We start from the raw sequence: 10,301 nt of genomic DNA on the forward strand, positions 1-10,301 counted from the left end.
AATTTATCTACATTTTTTCCTATATATTCCCATGTAAAATTTCTTAAACACTCCTCCTTATATATTCCCATGTAAAAAAAAAAAAAAAAAAATCGATCTTCTATGTGACCCCAACCTTCGCCAGGGGACCATGAATTCCACAAATTTTAATCTGCACTACCTGATAATGCTTTTACATTAAAATGACTAATCATTACTATGCTCTTCTTGAGATGAAGATTTTTGAACATATATTTTTTTTAAATATTTCAATGTCAAACTTTGAACCCCTATTGTGGCCCCTCCCTACCCCCTGGGGGCATGACTTGAACAAACTTGAATTTACACTACCTGAAGATGCTTCCATATAAATATGATTAATCACAGCTTTGCTATTCTTGAGAAGAAGATTTTTAAAGATTTTCCCTATATATTTGTGTGTAAAACTTTGATCCCCCTTGGGGCCCCATCTTATCCCCGGGGGCCATGATTTGAACAAACTTGAATCTGCACTATGTCAGAAAGTTTTCATGTAAAAATCAGCTTTTCTGGCTCAGTGGTTCTTGAGAAGAAGATTTTTAAAGATTTTTCCTATATATTTGTATGTAAAACTTTGATCCCCTATTGTGGCCCCATCCAACCCCAGGCGCCCATGATTTCAACAAACTTGAATCTGCATTATGTCAGGAAGCTTTCATGTAAATCTCAGCTTTTCTGGCTCAGTGGTTCTTGAGAAGAAGATTTTTAAAGATTTTTCCTATATATTTGTATGTAAAACTTTGATCCGACCCCCGGGGGCCATGATTTTAACAATTTAGAATCTGCACTATCTAATAAAGCTTATCTATAAATTTCATCTTTTCTGGCCCAGTGGTTCTTGAGAAGAAGATTTTTTAATGACCCTACCCTATTTTTACCTTTTCTTGATTATCTCCCCTTGGAAGATGGCCTGGTCCTTTATTTTAACAATTTAGAATTCCCTTTACCTAAGGATGTGTTGTGCCAACTTTGGTTAAATTGGCCCAGTGGTTGTTGAGAAGAAGTTGAAAATGTGAAAAGTTTACAGACGGACGGACGGACGCCGGAATACGGGTGATCAGAAAAGCTCACTTGAGCTTTCAGCTCAGGTGAGCTAAAAATGTTTATTATGATAATCAGAATTCTGAATATATTATCAATATTGAAGAATACGTAAGCATAACATTTAATTCACGAGTTATTGAAGTCAGATTTGAACAGAATCTTCTTTGCTATCGTAACACCGATGTTCTCCGACTGTATACCAGAGTCTCTTCTCATACGGGGAGAGCTTGTCATGAAGGTGGTTATGGGTGGTTTCTTTTCTGGTGTTCCTACAGTTTCTGTTGGGTGCTAAGATTTTCGGTGAGACAGCATTGACGGTGTAGGTCAATTCCGTAGAACATAACTGACAGTTAACAACTTCGTTCTCCCGATCTCTTAGAGGTGGCATTTTTGCTGAATGAATTGCAAATTTTCGAAGCGATTTATAATTATGAAAACAGTTAAGCTAAATAACACTGCGCGGTTAAAAATTTGTTGGTTTTTTTACTCATGAATTGGAACAAACACAAGTAGATTTTTCAGACGAGGGTACTTAAATTTTGATTGTTATTCTGATAATAATGACTAAATTACGGGTGGGTGTGGATGTGTTTTGATAGCGATCGCGCCTTGATAAATTAGCTATCGGCCTTGCTGATTTAAAGACGTTATCTAGTTTCCTGTATGAAGTGAGGAAAAAAATATTGCAAATTTTAAAAAATTACAAATATTGCAAAAGAGTACACCGACTAACCGGTTATGGAATTTGTAACCGATTACGGATTTTCTGACCGATTACTCAGTAATCGGTTAACCGTTGCCATCCCCACGAAATCCCAATAACAGGAAAAGAGAAACGAAATATTGTAATCTACCGAAAATATATACTTTAACATCAATATAAAACAACGATTATAAAAGATACCCATAACACATTGCTCATTAATGATTTAAACTCTGTATAATCTAAATCAAGCAAAGAAACAAAAACAGTTAAATTCAACAAATCATTTTGTATATTACTAGATGACGTTTTTTTCAAATTCAGACAAATGTTCACAACAGCTTGCACAAGCAGTTTAGAGCAAGATAAAGAGACTGAAAGACAAAGAATAAAGAGAGGTTGTGGGATCTCTTTATCAACTGTGAATACCGAGAGAAGGGGGAATAAGATATGGGAAGAAATGAATGGTATTCATTTTCAAAGTCGTCGGAATGGGTGGTTCTAGTACCTCTTTATTTTGGCCCCATTCGTTCTCCCTATTAATGACAAAGAAATATACACGTTCTGATTTTTTTTTTAACAAAATGTCCCAATAATCTTGTCATTGAATAGTTACATGGCATTTGGTACTCGATCTAATACATGAATTGAAACTCAGGTAAAATCCGCTTCCGCAAAATCACCCCTCTACTTAAATGGAAACAACTTTTTGATTTACGATATCATATATCTACCTGTATCTACCTGTGATATTAATGCTTTACCATAGCTTCATTCTTTATCTACAATAGTCAGTGAACTAATCAACAATATAAATTAAATCAATCATTTCACCTCTAAAACTTGCCATTACGCCCGATAAAGTACTGTAATAATTAATCATGTTCTTCCGGGTTACCCTTATTTCAAAATTTACATCAATATAGATTGTGTCTAAATTCAATGTTCTTTTAATTGAACATGGGTGAAAACATTACTGAGAAATACACCTATGATATTTGTTATAGAAGTGATACGGCCACGTCCTGGGTACCTGCGAGCTTGGAATACATCTTTGGAACAATGGGTAATGTCATCGCGCTCGTCCTTCTGTGGATCAATCGCCGTGAACACCAATGGGATTCCTTCTACAAGTTGTTCACCGGCCTGGCAATCACTGATTTCTTAGGGATATTTCTTACTTATCCATTCGTAATGCATAGGTACGCCACGGGATTCACGTGGTGTTATCCGAAGCCTCTTTGTGAGTTTGTTTCTTTCACGTTTGTTAATGCTCATTTATCTGGGGCTTTATTTATCTGTGCAATGTCTGTTGACCGATTCATGCATCTGAAGTACTCTGCGAGTTATAAGACATCAAGCCAGCACTACAACCTAATTCTAGTAGGAATATGGATCATTTCCAGCTCAATAGCGTCGTTACACATACTTGGTGTCGGAGATACTAATCTGTACTTCCCCGGATCTTGGTGCTACTTTAATTTTGTAGGAACCGCCATCGGAAACCGGATTGTATCGCACTTTTACTCCACGATTGGTTTCATTATAATACTTGTTACAATCACGACGAACGTCATCACAATATACCGAATCTGCAGAGACCCAGAACTAAGAGTGAACCTCCTGGACGGCAATCGCGTTTCCGGATTTTATGATACCCATGTCATGATTTTCATAACTGCGGTTACCGTTTTCTTTGTCATTTTATGGACCCCTCTTGTTGTGAGTAAACTCATTTTTATTCTAAGAAACCCCTAATTGTGAAAGTGTCAGTCTGAAGCTGAAAAAGGGCACACTTTAACTTTAGATTTATACAATCTGATTAAAATTAGATCCTAATCTCCTAACATATATCGCGGAGAGATACTAGGGGTGCTCATTGACATTATATACGTAGTCTTCGGTGATCAGGTTTTCCAACAATGTGTTGGAATTCCCATGGGCACAAGTTGTGTTCCTTTATTAACTGATCCGTTATTAAATTCCTATGAAGCAGAATTTATTTTTTGTAAATTCTACATCAAAAGAATAAATCTGTTGCAGCCTTCAACTCAACATTTAGATATATCGATGACGTTTTGTCTATTACCAATGTTCATTTTCATTCATATGTTGATTCGATCTATCCCAGTGAATTCGAAATAAAAGAAACCACAATCTCTCATATCTGCTTCATATTTTATTGAATATAAATGTCAACTTTATGACAAAAGAAATAGTTTTACATTTCCATCGTCAACTTAATTTATGTAGCAATATTCCATTATCACCTGCATATAGTTGTATGTCTCTCAAGTGATTCAAAACGCGAGGACATGTTCTGCCGATGTTCAATTTTTAAATTGAGTCAGGCTGCTAACAAAAGAGTTTATGTTACAGGGATTTCAAAAGTCTTATTCAAAGTCAGCATTTTGCAAATCATACATGTATGGTCGTTATACTGATCTAATTTGCAAATACAACCTATCATTGGGTCAAATGCTGACTGACGTGTTACAACCTATCCTAAAATAGAAAGCTGTCTGACCATACCAATTGTTATGTCGTTCTTTACATACTGATTATGACTACGGATTACTCTATTTACAGGGGCCTCCGTGGCCGAGTGGTTAGAGCATCGCGCTCAAAATCACTCGGCCTCTCACCTCTGTCGGCACGGGTTCGAATCCCGTGCCGGTAAGTGAAAAAGTTTCCCAGTTTACTTTCGGAAGGTCGGTGATCTCTTCCCAGGTACATTGTATCTGGGTTCTCTCTTCCACCAATAAAAACTGGGCGCCACCAGATAACTGAAAAATTGTTGAGTGTGGCGGACAACATCAATCAATCTCTATTTACATGCACAAAATATAGTACTCACGGCGAGTGTGTTTTTAAAAAAGATTTATGAGATTGATCATTATTCGCTGTGTTCACTTTTTCATAAACCTTTTCAACGACCAATCTCATAAATCCCATGAAGAATACAAAATTAAGAGTATGGCAAATACGAACCCCTGGAAACATCAAAGGTGAAATCAGGTGCCTACCAAAAGTAAGCATTCCTTGATCCGTCACATCCGCAGTGAGCGACATATCTTAATCGGGTAAACGGAGTTACTTAGAGTCAAATCAGTATGTAAAGATATCTACTTTGCCTATGTTCAATCTATCTAAATATGAAGCAGATATGGGAGACTATGTGGTGTCTTTTCCTTCGAGTTCACTTGGATTTATCGAATCGATATATGAAAATTGTTAAAGGTCAAAACGTCGATGATATTGATCTAAATGTTGCGTTGAAGGTCAAAGCAAAAGATTTATTCTTCTCATGTACAAGCTTTTTAATCAATTCTGTCTTACAAGAATACGAAATATGAAGTTAACTAGTAGAAATAAGGATTCTTATGAGTATTTTAATCAAACAATATATTGATACCTTTTCCTAAAAGTCACGGGGAAAAAAAGGGGGGGGGGTTAAGATCTAGATTAGGATTCATTATACATTTGATGATATACAAAATACCAAAATCAGAGGAGGCAATTCCAAGACAAATTACATTTCTTGTTTTACGGTTTCTACCTGGACAGCCGCTTCAGATAAAACTAAAGCAAACGTTTTATATTCTATATATTTATAATTTTTATGCCCCCCTTTGAAAAAGAGGGGGCATATTGTTTTGCAACTGTCGGTCGGTCGGTCTGTAGACCATGTGTTGTCCGCTCAATATCTTGAGAACCATTCACTTGATGATAATGATATTTCATATGTGGGTTGATTATGAGTGGAAGATGACCCCTATTGTTTTTGAGGTCAAAAGGTCAAGGGTCAATTTACTCTGGACATAGGAATATAATGTCCGCTCAATATCTCAAGAACCCTTTGCTTGAAAGACATCAAACTTGGCACACTGGTACATCCTAAGAAGAAGATGAGAAGAAGATGACCCCTATTGATTTTGAGGTCACATGGTCAAAGGTCAAACTGGACATAGGAATATACTGTCCGTTCAATATCTTGAGAACGCTTTTCTTGACAGACATCAAACTTGGTACACTGGTACATCTTCAGGAGAAGATTATCCCTATTGATTTTGAGGTCACATGTTTAAAGGTCAAGGGTCAACCTGGACATTGGAATATACTGTCTGCTCAATATCTTGAGAACCCTTTGCTTGACAGACATCAAACAGTACACTGGTGTATATTCAGGAGAAGATGACTCCTATTGATTTTGAGGTCACATGGTCAAAGGTCAAGGGTCAAACTGGACATAGTAATATACTGTCCACTCAATATCTTGATAACCCTTTTACTTGACAGACGTCAAACTTAGTACACTGGTACATCTTCAGGAGAGGATGACCGATATTGATTTTGAGGTCAAAAGTCAATAGTTGAACTGGACATAGTAATATATTGTCTCCTATATTTTAAGAATTATTTGCTTGATTGACACGTACCAAACCTGGTACACTGGTACAGCATAAGGAGTAGATGATCCCTATTGAATTTTAGGTCACATGGTCAATTCACTCTTGACATAGGAAGATATTGTCTGCTCAATATTTTGAATTGATGATAATACTATCAATTAAATGAGGTGTGTGTATAACCCTTTTCAATTTTGCACCATGGGGGGCATATGTGTTTTACAAACATCTCTTGTTATTTCTTCAGGTGGACATATATCTACATGCTACCAATATTATATCGCATCGAGAGACCGATACAATCGAGTTATGGCTTTTCAGAATATGTATATGTAACGCTATTGTGGATCCATGGTTATATATTGTGCTCAGGAAAGAGTCCCTGCGCAGAATAGTTTTATTTTATCGCAAATGCAGAGGGACACGGGATACACAGGATGTGGATGATCCTGGATTAAACGAAAAAGATACGTTGCTTCGTCAATAGAACTCAGCTGTTCTCTTGATTATATAATTGATAGAGAACATTGATTTGTTATGGAATGTCAAACAATTTCACATTCTAATTGTACTGATTAATGTGGCTATTAGTTTTTAGCGAGCTCGTGAACATTTAGAAATACCGTATGTTACATTGTAACAATACAAGACAATTTTCATAGCCTTGCTAAATTCCTCATGAACAATACAAGGCACATCATATCATTGCTAAATTATTCGTAAACAATAAAAGCCACCTCATATCATTCCTAAGTTACTCATGAATAATACAAGGCCCCTCATGAACATTATAATCAATCAATCAATCAATCAGCGGATTTATGTTCATAAACTGGCACAAAGTAATTTTATTTTTTCTATTAGAAAGGTAATTCAAACATATACATATTTCGAGATAAAGAGAAATGCATAAAAATGAAACATTACAATTAGATTAGTAACTTATCAATTTTATTTTTGAGACACTATTTTCAAATTCTATTTTCTCTTGGGCACATTATACCATCTGCAGACTTCAACACGTGATGACTATGATATTTCAAATACGTGCAAAGCAAATATACTACTTATTTTTAGGCAAAGTCTTGTCCTGTATATTTTATGATTAGGGACTTAAAGATTAAACATGGCATTGTACTGCGACCTGTTTGAATTGATTATACAGTGTGTAAAAAACTACTTTTTTCAATAAAAATATTTCACTGGTTGACCAGTTTCAGATTTATGTGAATATACAGACTTCACTATTTTATCAAATATATCTAATATACACTATACAAACAATGAAAGGTGAAGATAATGAACAGTGATCAATCTCATAACTCCTATAAACAATACAAAATACAGAGTTGGGCAAATATTGTGTTGTCTTGAAATTGTACATTTTGATGCTTTTTCAATATTTGCATTAAATAAACCATTTTAACAAAATAAATGTTTGGCATTGTCTAATGTATTATTTGATGTAAATGATATTTCCGTTCTTGGAATAATTATAAAGTTTTGTTAATGTTAACTTTGTCGATGGAGTATACATGAATTGTGCGTTATAGATAACATAGAATCACATACAGTGACAGCAGTAATTGTCAGCATGGATAGTCATATGAAACACGTGTTTAGATATGTAATTATGCAATTCTATTTTTTTTAATAGATGTGGTTATCTTTATTTGCAATCATTTCAATGATCTGCTGTCCTTTATCTCGTGTACAGTAATATTTATTTACAATTATCGCCGTATTTGAAATCATTTGTATGTATAACTTATACGGCACCAATTTTGATGCATCAGATGCGCATTTCGACAAATAATGCCTCTTCAGTGATTTTGGAAATCCGAAATTCCAATAAACTTGTAAGAACTAAAAGGAAAACAGTGCCAAAGACTGGAGTCTACTTTGTCTAAGGATCAGACCCATACATGTAAGGTGATAACCAACAGTGATCAATCTCATAACTCCTATAAGCAATACAAAATAGAGAGTTGGGCAAACACGGACCCCTGCATATACCAGATAGTTATTAACAGTATTTTGTCCCTCTTGTCATGATCATTTCATATCTTTATCATATTTATAACAACAATTTGATCAAATTTATCATATTTAAAACAACTTCATTGATGAAAAGTTTTTTTTTCTAAATTTCACCGGGATATGAAGAGGGGTGATCATGTGATCAAATCGTGTTATTTCATAAATATTATAGTAATTATGAATGAATTCGGTAGCAGTGCAATGTATCTGAGTTATGATGCGAAACTACATCCGGATTGAATTGAAAGATCAATATACATGTACATGTATGACATAAACTGTTTTATCTCATACATGTGGTATATATTGCAAGCGATATAAAGCATTAGCTTTATCACACGCCCGTTTGATAAAACACGTCCGGTCCGAACTACTTTTGACACTGTCCCCGCTTGGATGACATTTTTTCTGTGTTTATGCATATCGACACATGAAATAAAGCCTATAACTTGTTATTCTGTATTTATTTAGAATTTCTTTTATAGCAGAATTAAAATATTGCCCCCACTGACATATAATGCAAGTTAGATCTACGGCTATAAACACGACAACTCGATCAATAACTACTCAAAAATTACCATAAGAAAACAAAAAGATGTCCATACTATTATCATCAACAAGGAATCAACCGCCTACTGGACAGACCTAATCGAAAGTACCTCGACAAGCTGCGGTCCCAAGCATTTACAAGCACAGTCTCTTTTCTTTGGAGCCTAATTAAATGCAATAAATCTCAACAGCTTTCCATCTATATATTTCCTTATATAATGCAGATTCTAAATTGTTAAAATCATGGCCCCCTGGGGTAGGATGGGGCCACAATAGGGGATCAAAGTTTTACATACAAATATATAGGAAAAATCTTTAAAAATCTTCTCAAGAACCACTGAGCCAGAAAAGCTGAGATTCATATGAAAGGTTCCTGATATAGTACAGATTCTAAATTGTTAAAATCATGGCCCCAGGGGGTCGGATGGGGCCACAATAGGGGATCAAAGTTTTACATACAAATATATAGGAAAAATCTTTTAAAATCTTCCCAAGAACCACCGAGCCAGAAAAGCTGATATTTATATGAAAGCTTCCTGATATAGTACAGATTCTAAATTGTTAAAATCATGGCCCCCGAGCTGAGATTTATATGAAAGCTTTCTGATATAGTGCAGATTCAGGTTTGTTAAAATCATGGCCCCCTTGGGTAGGATGGGGCCACAATAGGGGATCAAAGTTTTACATACAAATATATAGGGAAAATCTTTAAAAATCTTCTTCTCAAGAACCATTGGGCCAAAGAAGTTCACATTTACATGAAAGCTTTCTGACATAGTGTAGATTCAAGTTTGCAAAAACCATGGCCTCCAGGGGTAGGTTTGGGGCCATAATAGGGACTACGGTTTTACATGCAAATAGATATGGAAAATCTTCTGATATGGACCAAGGTGACTCAGGTGAGCGATGTGGCCCATGGGCCTCTTGTTTTCTTTGCAATTTAGTTCGTATGAATATGACGTGAATAATTTTCAATAAAATCATCAAAAAGGGCATTTTTGTTCGATAAACCGGTTAATCCGTGCAAAGAATTTACGACTAACCGGTTATAAAATTTTGACCGATTGCCATTCCTAGTTATTCTGTGTTATTATTTTTAACCTATCTGATGTTGTTGTTATGCTTTTCCTCCTCTTTCTACTTTATATTTACATTTCAAGGTTTTTTCTCATGTTTTCATGTTACCTTCATATGCGATATACTGTGTTGATATACTATATGTATGTTGCCTTGATATGCGATATACTTTGTTGCCTTGATATGCGATATACTGTGTTGTCTTGAGATGCGATATACTGTGTTGACTTGATATGCGATATACTGTGTTGCCTTGATATACGATATACTGTGTTGCCTTGATAGACCATATACTGTGTTGCCTTGATATACGATATACTATGTTGCCTTGAGATGCGATATACTGTGTTGCCTTGATATACGATATAATTTGTTGCAAAACATTGAATAGACATGTAACAGGGGATTTAACAGTCTGGTTTAAAGTCAGCATTTCGCGAATTCTATGGTTGTTATAACGA

Source organism: Ostrea edulis, chromosome 1, assembly GCF_947568905.1.
Source record: "Ostrea edulis chromosome 1, xbOstEdul1.1, whole genome shotgun sequence".
Lineage (NCBI taxonomy): Eukaryota > Metazoa > Mollusca > Bivalvia > Ostreida > Ostreidae > Ostrea > Ostrea edulis.